This window comes from Pteropus vampyrus, unplaced genomic scaffold (assembly GCF_000151845.1).
Source record: "Pteropus vampyrus isolate Shadow unplaced genomic scaffold, Pvam_2.0 Scaffold140, whole genome shotgun sequence".
NCBI lineage: Eukaryota > Metazoa > Chordata > Mammalia > Chiroptera > Pteropodidae > Pteropus > Pteropus vampyrus.
The window spans coordinates 5,087,531-5,113,847 of record NW_011888921.1 but is presented as its reverse complement, the minus strand read 5'-3'; the positions used below and the strand labels follow the sequence as shown (position 1 = coordinate 5,113,847).

At 37.3% G+C, this 26,317-nt stretch overlaps 1 protein-coding gene across 4 annotated transcripts in view; it reads right to left on the bottom strand.

Annotated features, from left to right (window-relative positions):
* Positions 1–26,182, bottom strand: part of SPATS2 (spermatogenesis associated serine rich 2) — a 91,228-nt gene extending 65,046 nt beyond the window's left edge. The window contains exons 1-3 of one of the 4 annotated variants that reach the window (XM_023535446.1): positions 26,042–26,182; positions 25,200–25,282; positions 23,712–23,773 (exon numbers count right to left, since the gene is read on the bottom strand). The gene's annotated coding sequence lies outside the window, so the exon portion shown is untranslated. The remainder of the gene's footprint in view (positions 1–23,711; positions 23,774–25,199; positions 25,283–26,041) is intronic. The other 3 variants (XM_023535447.1, XM_011368279.2, XM_011368280.2) reach the window with 3 other exon arrangements.
* Between the last annotated feature and the right edge of the window lie 135 nt (positions 26,183–26,317).

Below are 26,317 nucleotides of genomic sequence, written 5' to 3'. Positions count from 1 at the left end.
TTCAGACCCAGCTAGTGACCTAAGAAGGTCAAAAAAAGCTTTTTCCTCCTCTACAGAGCCAAAGGTAGAAGGGTTTATATCAATATGTAAGTGTGGCTTTTGTCTAATAGAGTGAACCCCTGAAAAAGATTCACAGAGAATTTTATATTCAGAAACATTGTCATCTTAGACTTAAAAAAAAAACAGGGACAGTATAAAATGAAGTGGCTTTTGGGATCGCCACTCCCTACACCCCCCACCCCTCCCACCATACAAACACTTAAACGTCTATGGGCAGGAAACTGGCTGAGAAAATGACTCAGCTGCAAACACTATATATATATATCATGGAAAAGAATAATTTAGAAGGCAAAACTACGAACTGTGGAGAATGGTTCCTGAGCAGTATGGCTGAACACAAAACTGGTAATATGTGCCTGGCTGGATTTCAGAATTGCTTTGGACCAGTGCCTATGGTGTTCCTTATATTTTTCTTTATTTTTGAACATGAATGTCTATAGTGGTTATCTTATGCCTGTCCATTGTTGCATATTGGGTAGGCTGGCATATTGGGGAGAGATAATGTGCCTCTTTAGTTTACAAGTCTTTAAAGCAATGATACTCAAGGACCTATACGCAAAGAACCATATCCAAATAGCCTTATCTACACCTGGATCTGATTTAGATGACAAGATCCTGGACCTCAAGCCTGAGTCTGATGCTGTACTAGATAAGCTCTTGCAGGCCTTCAAAAGTGATAAATGTGTTTTGCATGTAGGAGGAATGTAAATAATTTGTAGCCAGAGGAAAGACTGAGGTGATTTTGAAATATGTCTGCATATTCTTCACATTCTTCTCAGCAAGAGGTAGAGTATAGTTCCCTTCACTTTAAATATGGATTGGCCTTCGTGGTTCACTTCTAATGAACAAAGTGCAATTTAAATGACACTAATTCTGAACTTAAGTCATAAAAGACAATACAGATCCTTTCCGGTTCCCTTACTCAGAACAAGGACTAATTCAATGCTTTTACTATAGGCTTCCAAAGAACCCTCACTACTTAAGCCGCCATGTACTAAGTCTGGCTACCATTAAGCCCATATGCTGGAGAGACTACACAGAAATACAGATGTTCAAGGAACCCCTGCTATTCCAGCTACTAGCTATTTGGTCTTCCCTGCTCAAGTGCCAGACATATGAGTCTGGAAAGAAGCATTGGTGATAACTCCAGGCCTATATGACTACAAGTACATGAGAGAATTCATGCAAGAATCATTTAGCTGAGCCCAATCAACACAGAAGCAGAGTTTTATGCTAAGTTTGGAATGGGTTTGTTCCTTAGCAATAGATAACTACAACAACATGACTGGATACCCAGGTCTGAAATGCTGGGAGGTCAAACTTAGCCTGCTGTTCTATATTATCGACCTAATCACGTCAAACAATATCATTATGCTCACCTAGCTCCTTCTTCTTCCCCCAGCTGAAATATTTGATTTGACCATGGTAAAAAATATTTTTATGATTGATTTAACATATATACAATTATGTGACAATTGTTTCAAATTGTACACCAGTCTGTTATTTGAAATCACCTATATTTACACATAATACATACACACTGCCGATGATTGGCTACTTAATAGCATATGATTTATTTTATAAATATTTTTTAAATGACTAAGTAATTTAAGACTGGTAGCATACTACCTCTTCTGTAACAAAACACTAATTTGTAGTGTTTTTAAATGTCTATATATGTGCAGCAGAACTAGAAAAACCATCACTAATAGATAATAACCACTATTTCTAAGGTCTCTTCATTTTTAAACATCATGATCTAAGTTCAGAGAAAATAAATCTTTTGCATCTGAAGATATACAACTCAATGTGTTTTAGATCACTGAAACACAGGGACTTTAATGTTCTAGCTCTTAGAAGAATTAAAAGAATTCGATGTTCATAGATTATAAATATAGTTAAGCTCAACTTCTGTAGAGAAACTGAAACAGCAGAGCTAAGAACTAATTGGCCCCAGCAAAATGGCAGAAGGTACTCTGGAATAGGAAGAACAAGGAGGCCTAAGGTCAAAATAACTTATCCTGAAAATGTAATTACTTTCTCCATTGTAAAAGCACTTCCGACTAAACATTTTAAGAGAAAAAGCCTTAATCTTTATGCCACCAAATAACTAAGACGTCCTAAATTACTTAGCAGCATTTTAATTAACCTTTCTTAACTTTTTCCTAGATTGGAGAATGTTTGACTTTTTTAGCAAGCAAGCACTGAGAAGGAAAAATTAAATATAATCATAATCAGTTTGAGAAAAAATTTTAAAGAATAAAATGTGTTGTGTTTTACATGTAATTCTTTGAACACTGAGTAATATATATACCCAAGTTTGGGTAACCAAAAGAAAAGAGGAAGTTGGTGTGCAAAAGTTTATTTAACCCATAGTATGGCTAATCTTAAATAGTAAGTCTGGGTTCTGGGTCCTGATAGCAGAGAGCCATCTAGTATAAAGGGAGATAAAAAGGTTCTCTCTTGCTCAGAGGGCAAAGTTTAGTCCCTATATAAATTTTGAAATAAGATCACCACAGAGAATCTACAACTACCTAATTGTTCCTTTCTCATTCAAAAGTCCCAGTCCAGCAATAAAACTAACTTCAGGTGGCTGCTGGACTCTCCTCCCTACTCTCTTTGCCTGGCTAATTCCAGCTTATCTTTCGGGTCTTTGTTCAAAAGACACTAACTCCAGAATGTGCACTCTTCGCCTCCCCACCCTATCTGAGACTAATTCAATGCTTTTACTATAGGCTTCCAAAGAACCCTCGCTACTTAAGCATTCACATTAAATTGTAACTTGTCTAATTGCCATTCATGCTAGACTGTAAATCCTCGTAAGCAGGAACCTATCTAGTAACTCAACATGATATCTCGAGCATCTAGTCCAGTGCCTAGCACATAGTAGGTGCTTGTAAATATCCTGTGAAATCAATGAATCTACTTAATAGTCAAGTCTCTCATCCAGCAACAACTTTTTCAGGAAACTGTCAAGACACAGGTCCTTGAGTAGGTTTCCTCCTTCCAAACAGTACTTTATTCTCCCCTCCCAGGGCATAGGTGAAACTCTTTCCCTCTTCTAATTCCTTTGTCGTTGGCCATATTTAAGGAATCTAAAGCCAACTGTCCCTGAAACCTCTTCCTTCCCTTGTTTCCAATCCTAAAACTAAACCTCCTGAATTCTTTATTATAATCTTGCTGTCACTCCCCCAGCAAGCTAATTTACCAGCATCATTTACCAGTTTCCAGGATATTTAAGAATTGGGTACTGAAAACATCTAGATGTTCTACTCTAAGTTTTCAGTAGGAAAGGGGAGAAAATAGAGGCAGGGCAGGTAAACAACTAGGACTAGAACAGGGAATTCTAGTTTCTGAATAGCTGGATTAAGAGCTTTTTACTGAAAACCAATTTGACTCCAGGAGTAGAGAGCTAGTAACAGAGTTCCAGCTCCTGTCTTTCTTTCCTCCAGCCTCTATACCAGCATCGGCAAAAGAGTAAAGGCAATCCCTTTACTCTGCAGTTTCCTCCCATACCTCTACCCTCATCTGCTTACACTACAATTGGCATTGAGACACAAAGACTAACCTCATGATTATCTCTAATCCTTATATCACTCACCACAGGAATTCCAAAGACTCGAGTCATTCCAAATCCTTCAAACTCTCATTCCCATATGGCTAAGAGCATCTGCTTTCAATTCCTCCTCAATTCCTGAAATCTTTCCACCATATCCTGAGACTCATCAGCAAAATCCCCTATATCTCCAACCCCTTATCTGAATGATCCCTCCACTTTTCTGCTCTAATTGAAATATAATTGCTCTGAGGCTACTGCTCTCATCTATGGTCCTATTAGTGGTTGTTTTCTCTCCCACACTCCTTATACTAATAGGCCTGGGAGTAGAAGAGATAGGTATTCACCTTGTACCTCATTTCTGCTTCCAGAGTATTCCCTTTTCTTCCTTCTTAAAAAGCTCCTATCAGACTATACCCCTGCTGCTGCCTCAATATCTCTGTTAACACTCATCGGGATGCCTGGGTCACTTCTCAAACCTCAAAGATTTTAGTTTCTACTTCACTGGCCTGTCATAATTCCAGGCGACTTCAGTGTTCACCTAGTTGACTGGTGTGATACTCAGACTTCTCTGTTCTTTGACCTCCTCACATGCAATGATCTTGTCCTCTACCCTGAATTAGCTACTCACTCACTTAGTCAATATCCAGAACATGGCAATACAGTAACTACAGTCCCTTCCCAATCTCCACCTCATGTGCACCCCACTCTCCAATCACCACTTCCTATCTTTACAGACTGCTCCTTCTAGCACCCCAACTCCAACAATACTTTGACCCCACCAGGATTTATAAGCCATTCTCATGTCCTCATTTCCCACTTTAGCTTACAGTTTAAGGTCCTTCATTACAATCACTTCACTGCATATACTTCAAGTCTCTTGCTCCTTTCCTCACTTCATCACACTTGCCTGGGGAAATACCCACACCCCCACCCCCACCCCCGCCCATGTTAAACGACTAAACCTATGTTAAACAACTCTCTGTCAAACAACTAAACCCTTTAGGGTATTCAAGGGACAAGTGGAAATTTGAAACTGATAGGATATTTTATATTAAAGAATTATTAAATTTTTTGGTATAATAATGGTATTGTTTTTACAAGCATCCATATCTCTTAAAGATACAATATGAAATATTTATGCATAAAATACAATGTCTGGGATTGCTTCAAAATAATACGGAAGGACAGAAATGGGTAAGGGTACACATAAAACAAGATTGGCCATGAGTTAATATTTGTTAAAGCTGTGATGTATACGTGTACTTTTGTATATTTAAAATTTTCCCTAATAACATGTTAAAAACAAAAAATACAACTGTGTCTCTACTCTATGCCTGTACCATGCAGTTAAACAAGGCTTTGAAAACACACACATGTACTAAACAGTCTCATTTAAAATTCACAATCTGCTAACTTCAAATGGTTTCTTAACTCAGCATGGCAATACTACAAATTTTGCCTATCCATTCATTCTCCCACTCCCTTATAGGTCAATTTCAAGTCATTTCCTCTCTCTTCAAGCCATCAATACCTCTCCCCAACTTCACTCTCAGCTGCTGCATTCCTTCCATTTTTCTCGTTGAAATAGGAAGCAATCATCAACACTGTCAGCATCAGTTTTCATTTGCCTTGTCTTCCTTCCTGGTATTTTCTGTGGTTGAACTCACTGCTCCTGTCTAAGGCTAATGCCTTCACCTGAATACCAGATCTCGAACCCTAGTGCCCAGCCATTCCCTATTCTCCCTTCTACATCATCACTGTTTCCCTCTCTACTAGATCATCCCCATCACCATTATATAAACACACTCTTATTTTCTCCCATTTTAAGTTTTTTTTGAGGTATAATTGACATACAACATTATGTTCCTTTCAGATGTACAATTATTTCTCCCATTTTAAAAGGCAACTCTTAACTCCAATTTCCCCTCCAGCTATGTATCCATTTCTCTGCTCTCCATGATAGCAAAACTAGAAGCTATGTTCATTGTCTCCAAATTCCTTTCCTCCCTTTTTCTTTCAGAATCACCCCAACAGGCTTTTGCTTCCTGATTTTTCCACCAAAGTTTATCCTCCTGTCAAAATCAGCAACCACTTCCAAACTGCTAAATCCAATGGTCAATGTTTAGTCATCATGTTATTTACATATCTGCAACATCTGGCACATTATATATATTTTTCTTTTGTCTAAATATTCCTTTCTCCAGAATATAAGCTCAGTGAGGATAGGGATGTTTGTTTTGTTCACAGCTACATCTCTAACACCAAGAACAGTGTCTGGAACATGATACCATATTTCACTGATTCTAAGATGCCTTTTTATTTCATATTTTAACATCCCTGAAATCCAGACACAATTGATGACATCTTACAATTGTATTTGTTTCTTCCAAGCATCTATAACACTACCAACCTGAACCAACCTTTAAATAGTCTCTGCTTGAGATTTCTGTACCACATAAGTAGTGTGAATTTAGACTTGAGAATCAGTTCAAACTCCCAAGAAAGTTTTTACCCCTCCTAAACAACACCAGGGTTAAGACATGCTTTTCCTTTTTGTGTGGTAGGTTTATTTTTCGTTTACATTCTCATGCAGTTTCCCAGCTCCATGCAGGGCCTCTTATAGACTACCCATCTTGGGCTTATTTCTCCTTTTTAACAGTATACAAAATAATGGTTCATCTTACAACTGATGGTACCAAAATAGCAAGATGAGCATGTTATTTAGAGAAATGGAGATAAATACCAATCTTTAAAAAAGATACAGCGCCTCTGAGTAAAGGGCAATAAGAGGAGAAAGGTGCTTTTTCTTTTTAAACAAACTTTACAGAACTATTTGATTCTACAAACTATGTACACATATAGCTTTGATAAAAATGAACCCTAAAACCGAAATAAAAGGAAAAAAATAAATGATCCTTGAGAAAAACAAAAGAGAGAGAAAAATACATGTGGACGTGGGGAAAATGCAGGGGTCAAAATGTAGGAAGCCCTTGAGTCTATATAGCAAGGGCAGAATAAAGAGGAAAGACAAAAACAAAGGGAAGAAAAATCCAGAACACCTTTGCAAGGACTGGAGACAAACATGCTGAAACAGTCTCAGACACAAAAATCAAAATCATCAGGTTGTTTTGATTGAAACTGTAGGGAACAGTACAGCAATAGAACTTCTCAACCGAGTTCCATGTTACCTAATGTACATCTCCAACTGAATGTACATTAGGAAACTCAAACTGAACATGTCCCTAGTAAAAGAACCACTTAACTCAAATTATTTTCTATAAAATAAGGCGGTGGGTGGGTTTTATATTTATAAAAAATTAAGTATGTGTGAAGAAAATAAAGAATATCCATAATCAAACTAATCTACCAACAATCAATAAAATTATCCCGATTTCTCATGTTAAAAAAGAATGAACATGTCTCAAAGTCATCGACCCCCAAACCTGCCCTTCTTATAGTGATTACTCTAGGTGGGAGGTGTTACTCAGTCTCCTAAACAAGAAATCCAGAAAATTATGGTAGATTCTTCCCTTTAATTCCCCCATCTTAATCCAATCATGTCTAGCATATTTCTAATTTTTTAAAAAATTTATCTTCTCCATTCCAACTACCTTACGTCAGGACTTAACCTCTTCCTTGGATTACAGCAATAGCTTTATAATATTCCAACCATCCTCCACGTAATTGCTGAAGGGATCCTTCTAGATCGACTATAAACCTGCTCATGTCACTCTCCTGCTTAAAACTATCCAGTCTAAAGTTTAGGCTCCTCAAGCAGTACAAATAAAATTCTTTATGAACTGACCCTAGTGTGGCCTCCATCCTTATCTAAAAGCACTTATCTCTTTCATTCATTTGTTCAGTCAGTCAATCAGTCACCAAATATTTATTGGGCTTCTATATCAAGCCAGATTCTGTACTAGGCACTGGGAAATACTCTAATGTCCTATCCTCTCATAGCTTATAGTCTAATGCAGGAAACTGCTCAAATGAATATATTCATTCACTTAACTATTTTTTGAATGTCTACTTGTACGAGCACTCTTCTCAGTGCTGGAAATAACAGTGATAAGCAAGACAAAGTCCCTACTCTCTGATAGTTTACATTTTAGTGAGAAACTGTGATAAATGCTGTGAAAAGAAAGCTCAGGATGCTATGAAATAAACAAGGACAAGGAAACCTAAACCAATCTGAGGGATCAAGAAAGACTTCTCTCAGGAAGTAATAACTGAGATAAGATCCCAAAGATGAGTAGGCAATGACAAAGGAAGAAGTGGTGGTGCTGAAGAATATTCCAGACAGAGGGAATAACAAGTACAAAGGCCCTTAGGTGAGTGGGAGACTAGGACATTAGGGGAAATTGAAAGCCAGAGTACTAGACAGTAGAAATGGTGCCAGAGGAAGCAGACAACAAAGGCACTAAAATCTAGAGCAAATAAATGATGACTGCTTTGAGAATGGATCATTAGGAGTACAGGAGTGGAATTTGAGAGCTCACTTAAAAGGCTATACAGTAGTCCAAAGATGAAGCTAAATGATAAACAGGAATATGTGAACCAGACAGATGCCTGAATGCCTAGAAGTTGCAAAGGAATCTAGGCCATAGGCCCTGTGCCAAGCCCACAACAAGTTGGAGCTGGGTATAAATTCAAGAAACACAAAGGACTACTCCATACATGAAAAAGGATATAGAAACACTCAGATCACTAACTGAAAAAAGAATAAGCATTGCACTTAAGCCTAGAGATGGAAAAAGTTACTAAGAAAATGGGACCCCAGGCCTGCACTATTCAGAGATGTGGAGTCTAAATTCACCCTATACATGTGCTACAGAAACCCCAAGCTGGCATTTCATCATAAATAAGGTTCAGAACTAAAGAATGAAATAGGAACACAGCAGAAGCAAATGAGCAACTACACAGTAAAGATGTTTCCACAATCTGAGATACACAGGACTTAAGTTCAAGGTTTAAAAAAATAGCAAACACAAAGAAGCAAACCTCCATGAGGAAATCAGCTCATGCAGCAGAGACCATACCTCAAAAATATGAAATAACATTCTGAAAAAGACATTCTAAAAGATTTAAAAACAAGATGGTGTTCCCCCTAAGATCAGAAAGACAAAGGCTATCTAATCTCACCACTTCCCTTCAATCTGGTACAAGAGGTTCCAGCCAGCATGATCAGGCAAGAAGTCACAGATAAAATGGCACATCACTATCTTACAAACCACTAAGAAAAAATTGCCAATTAAACTATAATCAATTGGAAAACACATCACAAATTCAGAGATTAAATGGGGGAAGGGGGAGAAAATATGCATCTTAGAACCAATTAAATATTCTATATACTTTGTGTATATACACATAGTTAAAGATTTAAAAGCATTCAAGGGCTTAATTGTCACTGAATGCTGTAGTAGCTACCCCTGGGAAAGGAAGGAGGGCAACATAACTGCCATGTTTTCTTTTTTACAAATCTGATGCCTAAACTGTGGTCTCTAAATACCATTTCCCAATAAAAGAAACCAGGGATCCTTAAAGAAATGGCTGATTCCAGGTTTATGGAAGGAAATAAATGAATGAGCCTAGGGCATTTTCTTCTGTCTAAAAGCAAGAAAGCTATCAAAAACAACTGAGGTCTTCTTAACGACGCAGGAGCCTACTTAAATGGGTTCCCACTGGACTAAGATGGGACAATATGAACACCGATAAGAATATTGTTTACAGAGCCTGAAATATATTAAATACCTAAAAAATCCATTAATCCATAATCGCACTCTAACAAACAAACTCATTGCTCACTTTTGGAGGTTAGTAGGGCACTAATGCATTTCATTACTCTAAACATTGATGAAGAGAAAGAACCAAAGCATTTATTCTGCCTCTCCTATATAAACCATATTTCAGCAATCATTGGATTGGCTGTTAAAAACCATTAGATGAAAGGCTCATGGAGAACTTTTAGACAAGGATGGATCATGTTTACAGTACCCAAACCAATTAATCAAAAGAAAGGAGTGGGAAGGACAGATGAAACTAAGAATAGAAAAAATACTGATAATTGCTGAAGCTAGGCGAGGGTACATGGAAGTTCATTATATTATTCTTTCCACATGCATGGAATGTTAAAAATTTCCACAATAAGAAAATAAATTAAAAGATATGAAGCAAATTGGCATAATTAAGATAAGACAAAGCACTGTGGTGAGTACATAGGTGTTTCTATATTACATTAGTCCCCCGTTATTGGCAGGAGGATATATTCCAAGACCCCTAGTGAATGCCTGAAATCACAGACAGCATTGAATCTTATATATACTATGTTTTTTCCTATATGTACATACCTATGATAAAGTTTAATTTATAAATTAGGCAATTTCATGGATACGAGATTTGTTCTCACTACAGATTTTAGTGATCTCAACATACAATTCTTTTTTCTTCCTTAAATCGAGTACTTTCACCTTTTCACTTAAAGAAAGCACTTAATGGCTTCCCTTTGGCATATCTGAATTGCCAGCATCACTACTCTTGCGCTTTGGGGTCATTAATAAGTAAAATAAGGGTTATGTGAACAGAAGCACTGAGATACCATGATAGTGGATCTGATAACCAAGACAGCTATTAAGTGACTAACAGGAGGGTAGTGTATATAGCATGGATACGCTCAAGAAAGAAATGATTCACATCCTGGTCTGGATGGAGCTGAGGGCTCAGGATTTTATCACGTTACTCAAAATGTCACAGAATTTAAAAGGTATGAATTGTTTATTTCTGGAATTTTCCATTTAATATTTTTAGACCATAGTTGACCATGGTTGACAGAAACCATGGAAAGCAAAATCATGGATAAGGGGAAGTGCTGAATTTTCCATTTTTTATCTGTGCATTTGAAATATTTCACAGTAAGCAAGATTTATGGTAAAACTAAAATAGCAAATAATCAAAACAGACAGGTATTTAAAGCATTCTAAGGTTCTTGTATTGTTCAAAAAGGCAGAGATATTAATTTTAAAGTTCAGTGTGTACGCCATGTTAAAAATCTAAAGGTTAACTACTAAAAAGAGAAATAGAACATTCAACTGAAAATCAGTAGAAGAAGAAAAGGCTGTACATATAGCAGAAAGTGAGTAAAATGCATCGTAAAAAAATGAGTATAAACTAAAATGGCAGAAATAAGTCTAAAAGTATCAGTAATCACATTAAATATAAAAAGATTAAACATGTCAAAAGGCAGGCTATCAGATTTATTTTTTTAAATCCACCTAAGTACAGATTACCAAGATACACTTAAAGCAAAATGATCCAAAAAGGTATCAGACACAATAAGAATTAAAGCAAAAATCATTACTATGCAGTCATCAAGACAGAGCCCACAGGATTCACCAAAGGAGAACCCCTTCCCCTAGTGAAACATCCCTCCCCACCATGGATAGATACCTAAGTAAAAGGTCCAAGGACTTAAAATAAGAATATCCTTCTTAAGATCCTGCCATTTCCAACAACTGGATGAATCCAGAAGACATTATACTAAGTGAAATAAGACACAGAAAGAAAAAAACTACATGATCTCACTTATATGTAGAATCTAAACAGGTCAAACATACAGAAGTAGAAAAGTAGAATGGTGGTTACTAGCGGCAGGGAAGTGGGGGAAAGGGGAGATGCGGGTCAAAGAGTACAACGTTGCAATTATGTACGATGAACAAGTCTAAAGATCTAACATACAACATAATGATTACGGTTAATAATATTCTATTGAATACTGGAAATTTGCTTAGAGTACATTTCAGGTACTTGCATCACACACGGAAAAAGTGACTTGTGAAAAAAATATGTTAATTGCCTTGACTATAGTAATCATTTCATTGTGTCTATGTGTATCAAAACATCACATTGTACACCTCATATACAATTTTTTGTTTAAAAAAATTGTTAAAAATAAAAAATAAAAAATGTTCTTCCCAGGCTCTAGTGCTCAACTTTCCTTCCCTCCCAGCACTTACACTCTCATCTCTAGTACCTGCCTGCTGTCAACCAGATCTAACCTCTTCATGTTATCTGCTTACACTGTCCATCAAAAGAATTCCCAGACTTCTCATATTCTAATCTCCACATAGTTTTACACGTCCCCTCCTCTGTCCTCATGTGCTACCTCTCTCCAAATTTTGAAACCCTTTCACTGTGCCCTACATTTTCAACCTCTACTCTGAACATTCCCTTCAACTTCTAATTCTAATTGAAACCTGGTTCTCCCTTGAGGCCATACTCCTCTGGCTCACAGCTTTCAAGTGGTGAAAGCTATCTTTCCCCACTCTTCACACTGAACCTGCAAGTGAGGAAAGTGCCCTTGCTCCTCACTGATGATTCCAAATCAGTCTCCTTCTTTCTTCCCTAAAATACTTCTATTTTGAATATCATGTGAAAACTCTACGTGTCAACTGGACTAAAAGACGGGATGCCCAGATACTTGGCTAAACATGTCTGGATGTGTCTGTGAGAGTGTTTTTTGATGAGATTAGCATCTGAATCAGCAGACTGAGTAAAGCAGATGGCCCTCCCCAATGTGGGTATCATCCAATCCACTGAGGGCATGAAAAGAACCAAAAGAGGAAGAGAAAATTTGTTCTTGCTCGCGCATGTGTGCTCGCGCGCTCTCTCTCTCTCTCTCTCTCTCCCTCTCTCTGTCTTTTCATGAGTCAAACCTTATAATAAATTTCATTCTAGATATATTAGATATAGATATAGACGAGGGAGAGAGCGAGGGAGGGATAGAGCTATCCTATTCGACCTTTTTCTCTGGAGAACCCTAATACTGTGATTCTCTACAACACTGCTCTTGTCTTAAGTCTCAGTGATTTCACATAAATGATCTAACATCCCATCTCTCTGAATTCCTTGTCCCCAGTGATCTTGGCCTTCACACATGCATCCCATGAATGTCTCCATGATCTCAATTTCTGTATCTCACTGTCTGACCACAATCTACTACTTTATAGCTCCATCTTTCACATACCCAAATTCCAACACCTTTTGATCCCATCAGGACCTTCAGTTCATTGATTCTACCATCTTTGCACCATCTCTTAGCCACTTCAGGCCCTCCCCTCCATACTTTGTTTAAATTCCACGTATATTATAATAATCACTCCTTTGCATATATCCTCTATTCTTTGACCCTCTGGAGTTTTGTTCTACTATCTTGGTTAACCGCTCTCTGGTTAAATCCACTCCAAACATACATTCCTGTAGCTGAATGTGGCTGGAGGAAAAAACCATACTGACTAATCTCACTTTAAATGCATGACCACAAACCTCAAGGGGCCCTTAATGCCACCTGGCAATCATAAAATATTTCCCCGCTGCAGCCATTCTCCCACTCTCCTGAACAATTTCACACCTCCTCTTTCCACAAACCTCCATCACCTCCTCCCCACCCTCACTCTCAACTGAGAGTTTTGATTAATTTACTGAGAATATTAAAACAATCATAAGGAAAATTTCACAAACTCTTACTGCCAAATCACTGCACCTATTTGGTGAATGGGTTTGAGATATATTTTGAAGATGACATCAACAAGAATTGGAGATACATCTGATGTAAGGTATTAGGAAGAGAAAGAAACCAAAGATGACTTTTAAGTCTTTACTCAAATATTACTTACTCAACAATGCCTTCCCTTGCCACCTTTCTCTTTTCTGCACCACCCTTGCCACCACACACACACACAGTCATATGCTCACAGAGAATCCCTATCTCCTTTTTTGTTTTTTGTTTTATGGTTTTTTTCAATCCCAGTTATCACCAACTGAAATATTAAACATTTTACTCCTTTGCTTAGTATCTGCATTGCACTGCTAGAATATAAGATACATGCAGGCAAAGATTTTTATGCTAACTCAATCATGTATATCAGACAGACAGTAAGCACCAATAAAACTTTGTTAAAAAATAAAATGATTCTGTCATGAGCAAATAGATGGATGATGGTATCATTTAAACAGAAAAAGAATACCTTTATAGTGGGAAGAATCAGTCTCTGTACAAAGGAGCTTATAATTCCGTGACAGAAAGACACTGAAACATAGGATTCTGATTTGTTAACTGATAAAAGCAAAAATTAAAATATTCTATGATCCCATTTGTATCAAAAATGTATGCATTTATATATATACACACACAACTGCATATATACAAGTATACATTTGACAAATATACAGAAAAAGTTCTGGGAGGAAAAATATCAAACTGTTAGCCAGTGGGGTAAGAAGAGTACTATGCATAGGGAATGAAACTGAAGAGAGGGTAAAGAGATGTTCCCTTTTCACTTTTATACATGTTTTACAATAAGCGTACTACTTTTGTAACTTAAAAAAGAGAAAGAAAGCATTTTCTTCTCAAAAGGAAAAAAAATTTTTTGTTTTATAGTAAATTTTTGTTTTATAGTAAAAACTTCTATAAAACAAAAAACCTGACTTAAAAATGGGCAGTGTGTTAAAGTATATAGCTGAAACTTATTGGATTTCGTTAACCAAAGTCACCATAAATAAAATAAATAAATAATAAAGGTGACTCCATTAAAAAAAAAAAAAACAATGGGCAGTATACAAAAAGACAATGCACAAAGAAATATAATCAATATACATATAAAACACACTCAACCTCACATTTAATCAGGAAAATCAAAGTGTTTTAATTCATCAGATAACAGCCAATGTTATAAGTGCATAAGTTTGTTATCCACAATTACTGGTAGGATTGCAAATTGGTAAAGGTTTTTTTGAAGTAATTTAGTGAGCAAGAAAGTAAATAATGTTATAATCCAAAGAACAAAATAAATGTCCATGAGTCCAAAGTGATGTAAATAAATTATTAAATAAATAAATGGGGGACAAAGTACAAGTCTCCTTGCAGAAATGTCTAATAAATGTAGAATGAGAGAAATGGAAAATAATCATTAGAATACCACAGTAATAACTGCTGCAGGCAAGATCCACTGATGAATGCTAAAATTAACAGGTGGAACTTTTAACGAGAAATAGCATATTTGCATAGCCTCAAGGTATCTCCCTAAAACATTTATTTATTACTGAAGAGGTTTAAACATGTGTCCAAACTCTTTGATACTTCTCCCTCCAGGAGATAGAACTTAATTCCCCTCCCAATAAGTGTGGGCTAGACTTAGTGACTGGCTTTTAACGAATAGAGTGTGGAAAGAGAAAAGCAGAAATTTTACAGTAAGGAAATCTGGCAGACACCACCTCGATCAAGTCACCTAGATTAACATGGTCAGTAATACGACATATTGATATCTACCCCCTGATATGATGCAGTGAGAAGAGCCAATATCACTGTGGTCTTCTTCCCTAAAATCCATGACCTCTGTTTGGTCATGAGAAAACATCAGACAAATCTGTATTTAGGGATATTCTACAATGCCTGACCAGTACCCTTTGAAAGTGTCAAGGTAATGAAAAAAACAAGGAAAAACTGAGAAACTGTCACAAACTGGGGGACACTAAAGGGACGAGATGGCTCTCTGCAATGTGGCATCCTGAATTGGATCCTACAAATTTTTAGGACATTGGTGAAAAAACTGGGGAAATCCAAATAAAGTCTATGGTTTAATACTATCATACCAATGTTAACTTCTTAGTTTTGATAACATGTACTACGGTTATGAAATATGTTAACATTAGGGGAAGCTGGGAGAAGAGTATATGAGAACTCTTTGTACTATCTTTACCCTTCTGCATATCCAAAATTATTTCAAAATAAAGGCTTTTTTAAAAAAAGCAATCTGGCAGTATTCAACAAAATTTTTAGAAGAATGTATGTTTTCACTCAGAAATTCACTTCCAGGAACCTAGAGAAACACTCACATATGTCCAACAAGAATATAAAAAAGTGTTCATTGAAGCATTGATCAGGAAAAAGTGTTTTAATTAATCAAATAATAGCCAATGTTGTAAGTGTGTAAGTTTATTATTCACAATTAGTAGTAGGAGTGTAAATTGGTAAAGATTTTTTTTGAAGTAATTTAATGAGCAAGAAAGTAAATAATAGATGTTTGTGTGTATCCATTAATTGGGAAATGGTTAAATAAAATGGTATATGTATATTATGGAACAAATACCATGCAGAGGTTAAAATAAAATGGATCTGTACATACATGATGTGAAAAAAAAATCTCCAATACATATTAAGTTACAGAATATATAAAAATCATAAAAATAACCATACAAAAAAATGTTTTATATAAATATGTAAATGTAACTGGAACAATCTGAAAAGGGCTTATAACAGGATTACCTCTGGAGAGAGGAATGTTATTGAGGAAAGTTATTATATGAGAAGGAATAATGTTAAGGATCAAGGACCTTTCACTTTTCACTCTACGTATTTCCATATGCATGAATTTTTTCAATATTCAAAAATTACTTTGCAATAAAAAAGAGAAAAATAAGCAATTCATACACTATAAAAAGTCTTGTATCAGCAGAGAATAACTGTGGAAAGATACAGAAGAGAAAGTACTATCAGTGATTGCCTTGGGAAGAACTGAGGAAATTGTTTTCACCATTTACTACTGTACTATTCAAGTCTGTTTACCATGCACAGGCACTGCTTTAAAAAAATTAAAGTGCATTTTTAAAAGTACACTAAGATAAGTACTATTATGAAAGTATATAACAGATTAAAAAGCCCAAAAGGAGTGTTTGGCCTGCCTGAGAGACTTCAGGAAGGCAAGTCACCAATAGACTTAGAAGACATTCCAGGCAAAGTTTAGGCAAAGGTATAGAGGCATCACAAAAGACAGGAGAGTTCGAAGCTGAGGCAAATAAAAGAAAGCTTGGGAGCACGGTGGGGGAATTCAGGAAGGATATGAATAATCGCCAGTTCCTGAAAGCATACACTTCCCCCACTTTGCTGCCTTTTCCAAGAAAATAACCAAATTTAGACTTGCATACAGTTTTCTGTCATTCTGCTTAAAGCTACTGCTCCACTCCAAAACATGAAATAATGAAAAGACTACATCTACCTATAAAACTAGCAAAATATACTCATCAGTTCAAGATGGTATAATCCTGACTACATTGTAAAATTCTAATTAGTAATTACTTTGATCTTTTATTCTCATTTATCTTCTTTTGACTAGCCCGTATAACCAAGTTGTAATAAGCATAAAAACATGACAATACATCAACTGCATACCAGTAAACATAAAAAGTAGGCTTCTCTGACCCAGTTTTCAAAAATTGTGTTATTTATAACATATGTCTCATAACAGAGTAGAATAAAGAAAGATGATCTAAATCTCAGCTATAACTAGATGGCACCACAGCAGGTCTTCAAATAACGTCCTATCGTTCAACACCATTTTGTTATAATGTTGATGAGATACCATAGGAACTTAACTCTTGTTTATATCAATTAGCTTATGTTAAAATGATTTTGTTATACATCGCTTCACTTAACATCATAGAACTTATCAACAAAATTAAGTAAGGACTTACTATACTATTTCTGCCAAAGATAAACTGATTTTTGCTTATGTGTTTCTAATTTCTTGATTTGGGGGCATCAATTAAAAGCAAAGTTATCAACACTGACAGAGTCTAAACTTTACTCACAACAAATGCACGGACACATAGCTGAGAGTCATCAAACTAAATTAACAGAGGTCACTCAGTCCAGAGGAGTCCCTGAAACCCCGCCTCCCCCAACTTGTGGCTGCACCCAAGCCACATCCAGGTATATCCTCAGCGAGTCAGGTGCTCCTTGCTGAGCAGCACCTGAACTCACACTGGAGGCAGTTGGCCTTGGTTTCCAGCATGGCCTTTTGAGGCAACTATAAGCACAGCATCTATGGGTTGCTTGCTGAATCTTAACAGGTGGCCCTGGAGGGGTAGAGGCGTGGGCTAAATTTGGCCTGCAGCTGAACCCCTCTCTGGACTGTGCCACTGGACATCTACCTCACAAATCCATATTAATAAGACTGGGAGACTTAGAAGCTTTGCTTAGTACATAGAAACAGACACGGAAAGGCAGCCAAAATAGGAAGACAAAGAAGCAAAAGCCATATAACAGAACAGAACAGATTCTGGATATAATGGAGTCAAGTAATCTAAAAGATGCAGAATTCAAAACACAGGTTATAAAGATGCTCAATGAACTACAATGGGAAGTGTAGATAAATTCAGTGAGAACTTCGACAAAGAGATAAAAAACATAAAAATGGAAATGGAAAGTACAAAAGGGAACCAGTCTGAAATGAAGAACACATTATCTGAGTTGAGAAGTATATTAAATGGAATAAACAAAGGAATAAACAAAGTGAATTTAAAAAAGGATCAAATGCCCTATCTAGAGGATGGCAAAGCCAAAGACACGCAATCAGAATGGCAAGAGATAAGATGCCAAGACTATAAAAATAATTTAAGGACTATATGGGATATTAGTCAGGGTCCAAATATGTGATTGGCGTAACGGAAGAAAATCAAGATGTTAAAACAGCGGTTTGAAGAAATAATGATGGAAAACTTCCCTAATCTGGTGAAGGAAATGGACATAAAACCTCAGAAAGCTCAGAGAATTCCAAAAATCAGGGATCCAAAGAGGCCCATACCAAGACACATCATAATTAAAATGCCCAAGGTTAAATACAAAGAAAGAATATTAAAAGCAGCAAGAGAAAAACATATAGTTACCTATAAGGGAACACCCATAAGACTGGCAGTTGATTTCTCAAAAGAAACTATGCAGGACAGAAGGGCTTGGCAAAAATTTTTCCAACAGGATGAAGACCCAGGATCTACATCCAAGAATACTGTATCCAGCAAAGCTATCATTTAGAGTTGAAGGACAGATAAAGAGCTTCATAGACAAAAAATAAGCTAAAGGAATTTTCACCACCAAGCCAATATTACAGGAAATGTTGGAGGGACTTCTTTAAGAAGAAAAAACAAGTATCAAAAACAGGAATAAAGAATGGTAACAACTATATTCCTATCAATAAGTACCTTAAATGGAAAAGAATTAAGTGCTCCAACCAAAAGACAGAGTGGCTGAAAGCTAAAGAAAACAATCCCCTACATATGCTGCCTACAAGAGATTCACTTCAGATTAAAAGACATACACAGACTAAAAGGAAGGAGATGGAAAAAGATATTGCTTTGATGGACCCAGAAGGTATTTAAGTCACACAGAAAAAGATAAACACTATATGATTTCACTTATATGAGGAATCTAAGGAATAAAAAGAACAAACTAATCAAAAACAGACTCACAAATATAGTGGACAATTTGGTAACGGACAGAGGGGAGGGGAATTTGGGGGGCTGAGAGAATAGGGTGAAGGGTTAAAGAAGTACAAATTAGTAGCTGATGGATGGTCATGGGGATGGGATGGACAGCCATAGGAAATGCAGTTAGCATTAATACATTGGCTAGGTGGAGGGTCAGGGGAAGGAGGGAGCAATTGGGGGGATCATTTTATGAACTATATAAACGTCTAACCAATGTACTGTATACTTGAAACTAATTAAAATAAATAAAGAAAAAAAAAGAAGAGATGAAATACTGCCATTTGCAACAACATGGATGGACCTTGAAATAATCATATTAAGAGAAATAAGCCAGACAGAAAAAGGTGAAAATCACATGATATCACTTATATGTGGGATATAAACCTAAAAGCAACAAATGAACAGGACAAACAGAGACACTTGGACATGGACAGTGGACTAGTGGTTACCAGAGGGTAGAGGGGATGGAGGAGGTAGACGGGGGGGAGGGGGAGGTTTTAAATCATTTCTTCAATTAAAAAAATAAACAAACTAACAAACAATGCCGGGTCAGTGCACCAGATTTGAGCTTTTTTTTTTAATGTTGATAAAATACAGTACCTTCATAACCCCTCTCCCCAACAACTTTATGTCCAGCTATCTATAATCCAACTTATTAGCAACTTCTATGTAATATGACTGACAGATTTGTGCTCTTAACTAACATGTTATATAGCTTCTTTACATTAATAAGAAATTAGAAGAAAGATATTACAATATGGGAATATTGTAAATATACTATCAGTCTACGTCCATGCTACCCTGAACAAACCTGATCCCATCTAATCTCGGAAGCTAAGCAGGGTCAGGCCTTGCTTAGCTTGGATAGGAGACCACCTAGGAAGACCAGGTGCTGTAGGCATAAAAAAAATAATAATAATAAATAAAAAAATAAGGATTGTAAGCTGACAAGGTCCTTGCAATCCGTGAGGTCAACCAAGGACTGCCTTGCCCTTAAAAAAATAATATAACCATAAAAATATGTGTGTGTGTGTGTGTGTGTATGCTATCTGTATTAGCCTGATAATAACTAACACCATTTGATACTTGAAATCCACATTTCAAGGATCAAAAAGTTCAAGCTGACAAGAAGTTTAATGATATACTTGGGGCTATTTCATAATGTGTAGAGTGTGAAAGGGTGATGTGTTCTCAGCATTACTGCCCAATCAAAAATGTAATCATATAAAAATTGAATTCTACTCAATCTTACTTAAATGTTAAGGTTTCAGTTAACAAGCAATCAGAATGAAGGCACTAAATAGTGCCTTTTTCAGGAGCTTTTTCTACTTCATCGAATTAGATGCCCAAACACAAATTTTGTCATCATTGTTGCTGCATTATTTCATGCGCTCCCAAATTACATGACATCACATAATAATACCTTGTAGTCTAACTTATAGGATCAACATAACATTATGGGCAGATGGACCAAGGACAAATGTCAAATATCAACTTGTAAAAGACTAACATTAAATACAGCCTTTGGATAGCGACAGAAGCAAAGATTACCCAACTAAGCCTTGTTTGAAGCATTGTCCACTTAACAAGGAATTAGGTCACCATCTCAAGAAACCTAGTAGGTAATGACTAGCAAGCCATAACAAAACATCAAGTTTGTGTCTAAACTCAATGGTTAATTTAATCTGAGGTGGTTCTGTACCACCTACCACTCAGGTACCCTACTTTAGCTTCTTGTCATTCCATGTTAGTCACAGACAAGCAGACAAGTTTCACTGTTTTCATCGAACGTGAGGGAGCTTCTTATGATGAAACCCTTGTATTGAGGGCTTGTGCAGGATATGCAGGTAAGCTATGAAGGCAATTTACTATAAAGATGTAAGAGGATAACCAAAGTTAGCAGAAGAGTCACTTCCACCACACGCTAATGCACATTTTGAATCAATGTAACAGTAAAAGATAACCAGGATGAGCCAGTAGTGAGCTGACCACACTGGCATGTAATCGGAGACCAAGCGGATATTTAAAGTATTGCTCTACTACTGGCAGTAGCCTTAAAACAATAGCAAATCATTTACTACTGGACAGACCACATAAACTTAAGAGAAGAAAGACTGCAAGTTTTACAAAGGGGTCTTTTCAGTCCTATACAGGTCAATAGGAAGTAACACCAATGGCAGCATCTTCAAGAACAAAAGACATCTTCACTTATTGATCATGACTCATCTACAATCACATAATGGCCTCATCACATACCTCCCTCTTCTCAGTCCCAATACCCCTTAACCAATTCTAAAAAAGAAAACACACAAACACACACACACCTTCCACAACTAGTAATCATGTCATTTTGCTAATTAAGTAATGTAAAAATCCTCCTTACCAGCAATCTAAGGTTATTATTTACGGATTGAACTAGTGAGAATTCCCAGGTAACCCTTAACTACAAATTAGTCATAGAACAATGACTGCAGAAGTTGCCTTTAAACTAATGGCTATAGCCTCAGACCCTACACTGCAGAATGTTTTAAGGGCCTAGCACTGCTGCAGAATCTGTGTAGAAGATGATATATATTTCAGGAACCCACTGCTACAGGCCACCATGGTAGATTTGAACATGGAAATTAAATGCTGGCCTCTGGCCAATCCTTAATACCCAGTATCCTAAGAAAATGTGTTTACAAACTTTAAATCTTTAGAAATATTTCAGAACCAACAGACCATCTCCAAGGTAACTGTGGGCTCGCCAGGTCTCTTATGAGGCTCCCAAATAATGGCACATGAGCCTGAAGTCCCTTTATAACTTAATAATCTCAAGAAGCAAGATGCAGGGATAATTAACCTCCTTGTGACATTTAGAAAAAATGAAATGGGAGATCGGACCCATCCTAAGACATAGTTCACTGTCAGTCTACAGCTATTTCAACCTATAATATTTGGTACTATATGACAACTCTCTCACATATGAAGGGAGGGAAAGAAAATGGAGTCAAACAAATGACTTCAGCCAATTTTACTTCCTGTATTATAGCTACCTTCTTGAAATATTTAAAGCATATAGCAGGCACTCAAACTTTTTTTAACGAATGAAGAAGTGATACCAAAAGCAGTAACCAGTAGCTCATACATGTAAAACACTGTTAAATGAGAAAAGTACCCTGAATTTCAATCAAAGGCAGCAAAGTAAACTGAAAATGCTCTACATTATTGACACAATCTTCAGATACACATACAGATAATGTTCTTAAGATGATTACCCACATTTATAGGTGTGACTAGAAAGATCTGCATATAACAAATGGTTCTTTCCACACTGGATATATTTCACACTTTAGAACAGAAATTCCCATTTTCTTCATCACCTGAAATGTCTAAAAGATTTTCAAAAGTACTTTTATTGCTAAGTTGAAATGTATTTTAATGTGTTTTCCAGATGTCATGATACATAAATATAAGTAGGCAGAAGCCAAGAGAGAGCCATGAAAACTGGGTAAATCATTCCTTTTGAATCATTTCCAGTACCAGAGTCCTGCAAACAGTACAGAAAAAGTCAGCAGAAGAAACATCATCCCTCAAACATAAGGCCAAGTGCTACCTTCAGGTGAACACATAATAAAACCACCATTTACAAGTAACCAAGCTTCCTCAAAAATTTTAACATGGATCCAGAAATCTCACTTCTAGGAATATATCCAAAAGAACTGAAAGCAAGGACTCAATCAGATATTTACACACCAATGTTCACAGTAGAATTATTTGCAATAGCGAAAAGGTAAAAGCAATTCAAGTCCACTGACAGATGAATGGATCGACAAAGTGTGGTAGACACACATACAATGGAATATTATTCAGTCCTAAAAAGGAATGAAATCCTGACACAGGCTAAAACATTGATGAACCCTGAAGACATGAGCTAGACATGAATGGACAAATACTATGATTCCATTTATATGAGGTACCTAGAGTAGTCACCTTCATAAAGACAGATCAAGATAGAAGTAGAATGGTGGTTGCCAGGGGCTGGGGGAAGAGAGGAATGGGGAGTTATTGTTTAACTGGTGCAGAATTTAGGTTTAGAAAAATAAAAATGTTCTGAAGATAGATGGTGGTGATGGTTACACAGCAATGTGAATGTACTTAATGCCATTGGACTATACACTTAAAAATGGTTTAAATGCTAACTTTTATGTTATGTATATTTTCTCATATTTTTTTAAAACTAACCAAGCAAGAACAATGGTCAAACTTTTGTGGCAAAAACATACAAAGAGAAGTGGTAAGAGTGTTTAACAGGCATGCTTCACTGTCATCCTCCAGAGCCTGGATTACTTACCTGGAAGTCAAGACCTGAGAACAGAGGGATGGACATGCCATTTTCATGTTGCTACAGATACATACCAGGCAACTGAAGAAGTTGAATTATATTCTATAAGAGGTCATTCACTAAATAATGAATGGGCTCTACTTTCCAACAACTAAATCAGGAAGAAAAAAAAAAGCAAACAAGTTTTTCCTTCCAGTCTCCAATGGAAGTAGAAAGATTTTGAAAACACCAATTTTACTTCTAACAAAGAAACACAGTGGATCCTAATAAGTGACTTTTAAGTTCCAAATTTTAATATGGTGGCTCTACGGTGGGAAACTGCAAGCCGCAATTAAAAGTAAAAAAAATAATAATAATAGTATATACAAACTTCCTTCACTGCCATTATTAAGTGACTTTGTACAAGTTAATCTTTCTGAGTCTCATCTGAAGAATGGGGATAATGCTTACAAATACCTTTTAAGGGTTGCTTGAAGATCTTATAAGGTAATACATATAGAACATACAGAGTTCAGTGCCTAAAATACATAAATATTGAAGAAATAAAAATTCCCTCCTCTCTTGCCATTTAGTATCTGTAGCCCTTTGCTACTCCTGGATCAGCCTCCAGGGACTGTGCTGATGTTTTGGCCATGGCTCCTCCCTTGGGCCCCAGCTGTTTCTCTCAGTTCTGGCTGTTTCACTCCGGTTTCTAAGACAATCTTGTCTATATTTAGATATAATGCCAGTACCAACTGTGGACTCAACAGGTGTTTGGAGGGCACTTGAGCACTCAGCAGTTTTCTATTGTTTTCCAGAGTGGATTGGTTTTGGTTTCACAACTGGCTGTCTTGACTTCTACAAGGAAGAGTGCCACATACGCAACAGTACTTCAACGTACACTAGACTAAAGAGAAAATTAAGTGCTCACAGGACAAACCCTTAGCAAGATATTTTAGCCCTATTATCAGGAACCCAGAAGATCTGATAATCATAGCAGTAAACATTCAATAAACTCTACAGATGTAGCCCACTACCCCAATCTTCATCTAAATCGCTATTATTATAGCAGACTCAAGTTTCAACCAATTCGTGCTGCTTGTACTACAACCAAGATTGGAGGAGTGAAAAAGCAGGAAGGACCACCAGGCAATGAAGATTTAATGGCATCCAAGAGCTGGGTGAGAATTCAGCTTTATTTACTAACTCTGTGACCTCAGTATTTTATTTCACCTCTTAATTTATAAAGTAGGAAAGAATTGTGAGGATCGAATTAAATGAAATAATGCATGCAAAACAATCTCAGCACCTTGCCTGGACCACTGGAAAAGGTCAAGAAAGAGCCACATTATCACTAAGGACTCTGCACTCATTTCTTGCTTTGTTCGGTTTTTATAACACCTAAGTGACAATTCAGATGATTATTTTTAAACCTTTATAAAGTGGCCTAATGCTACTGTCCGAGACCTAGATGAAAAATATAAACTGATGAATTTCAAGAAATCTTAGATGAGTCAGCAAAACTTAATGCCCAACAAATAAAAAGTTTAACATGGACTATTTATGAACACATAATGGTAACTACAATTTCAAAATCAGCAATCTTCTATGTAATACCGTGCAAAATTTAGTCTGGAAATCCAAGCATCAAGGATATGCAAAGATCATAATGCCAGAAATACTTTCCCTCAATATTTTCAAATCACTTTAATTCAAACTGAAAGGTATAAGTAGCCTGGTAATTTGAAATTAGTATCAAGAATTTCTTAAGGCAGCTCCCAAACTCTCTCCCACAAGTATAAAACCAGTAGCAGATGGTATGTGAACATTTCTCAGTGAGAAACTGCAATTCTAACAAAGTACAGATAACTTCGATTTTATTTAGACTATTCATCACCTTTTGGTCTAAATGAAAACAAACTCTTGATTTTCCACAAACACCCTGAACTCTTTATTATCACTGACCTGAGTCAAAGCAAGATGCCTATTTTTGGTGCTCTGTCTTCTCCTGCTTCATTAACCACAGGTAAATTATGTATAGTAACCTGCTGAAGAAAGGAGAAATAGATATTACAGGCATGCTTTATCAATGAAACGGGACTATAAGTGATAACCAAATTATTTAAAAAAGCATCTTGTACTTCTTAGCAGAGGGTCAAGCCTGAGAAAGATCCACCTTCTAAAAGAACCCAATCATACTGGATGAATTAGAAAGATGCCACTCTAGTCCAACTACCCTACCTATACTCTAACTGGATCTACCCTTCTGCTTTAACTCAAGCCCCCCAACACCTATTTCTCTGCCGCTTTGCCTTATTTTCCGTTCCCTCCCCCGCCCCTATTCCAAGAATGCCCTTATTTTCAAATCCCACTTTACCCCCAAATCTTAAGGACCTCGGGCACCCACGCAGATGACCTTACGCATCCCTACTGCATTCCCAATTCATTATACTTCTCATCCCAAACGATCCATCTTTCATTCTTTTCCATCTCTCGTTGTTTCTTAAAATCTAATACCCCAGACACAGTCACACCAAGAGTCCCCCCACACTCCATTGTTTTCCCGGCCTATGCCTCTGGAAACACTCCAACTCGGACCTGTGCTTCGGCCCGCCCCACTGACCCTGGAAACCTTTCACCAGTTGGGCATCCCATGTCTCAAGGGGCTCACGTCCCCTTCTTCTCCGTACCCCAACCCCCAACACCTACCCCTTCCCCCCAGTGCCCTCCTCCTTCAAGCTCGTTCTGTGCATCTCTGTTCCCCCTTTATCCTCACCAACCCCTCAACACAGCACTCTCAGCCTCACCTACGTCGGGCCCCCACAGTCGCCGTATCCCCCCCAGTTCCGGGCTCTGCGTCCCGGACGCTCCCGGGTCTAAGAGGAAAGGAGCTCCACCACCCCCTTCTCGTCTTCCACAGCCGCCGCCGTCGCCGCCGCGCTCCTCCCCCAGCTCTCCCAGAGCCGGACGCCGCCCCGCCCCCACCGCCCCTTACGCCGCTTCCCTTCTCCGCCGGCCCGCGGGCTGGGAATCGCAGCCGCGGCTGGGGCCGGAGCGCCAGCGGATCCACACCGACCTCGCCG